This window comes from Arachis duranensis, chromosome 5 (genome assembly GCF_000817695.3).
Source record: "Arachis duranensis cultivar V14167 chromosome 5, aradu.V14167.gnm2.J7QH, whole genome shotgun sequence".
NCBI lineage: Eukaryota > Viridiplantae > Streptophyta > Magnoliopsida > Fabales > Fabaceae > Arachis > Arachis duranensis.
This window is the reverse complement of record NC_029776.3, coordinates 90,502,786-90,503,200: the sequence shown is the minus strand read 5'-3', so window position 1 is coordinate 90,503,200 and position 415 is coordinate 90,502,786.

Below are 415 nucleotides of genomic sequence, written 5' to 3'. Positions count from 1 at the left end.
CATTAATCAGAAATTAAAATTAAGAAAAGGAAAAAGTGAAGGGAAAGAAGAAAAGCCAGAAAGGCATATGCATATGGTGATGAATTGGTGACTACAAATAAGGAAAAACCAATGAAGAAAAATATATATGGTGATTGCAACTAAGGATAAACAACTAATGGTGGGCAAGTCACAATTATTCTGCAGAATTTTATGTAGATATTCAATTCATTCAATTGAATGTAACTAACATAAAAACAAATGAAAGCAATTTTGGATTTGGAGGAAACTTGCTTGGTCCCTGGCTGGCTGTGGATGTAATTTACCTGCTTCTTCATTCTGGCCCACTGACAACCTGCTACTAGTTGTAGAGCATTTCCCTAATCCTAATATATAATAATCTCATGTATATATAACTTGATAATGACACTCAGTT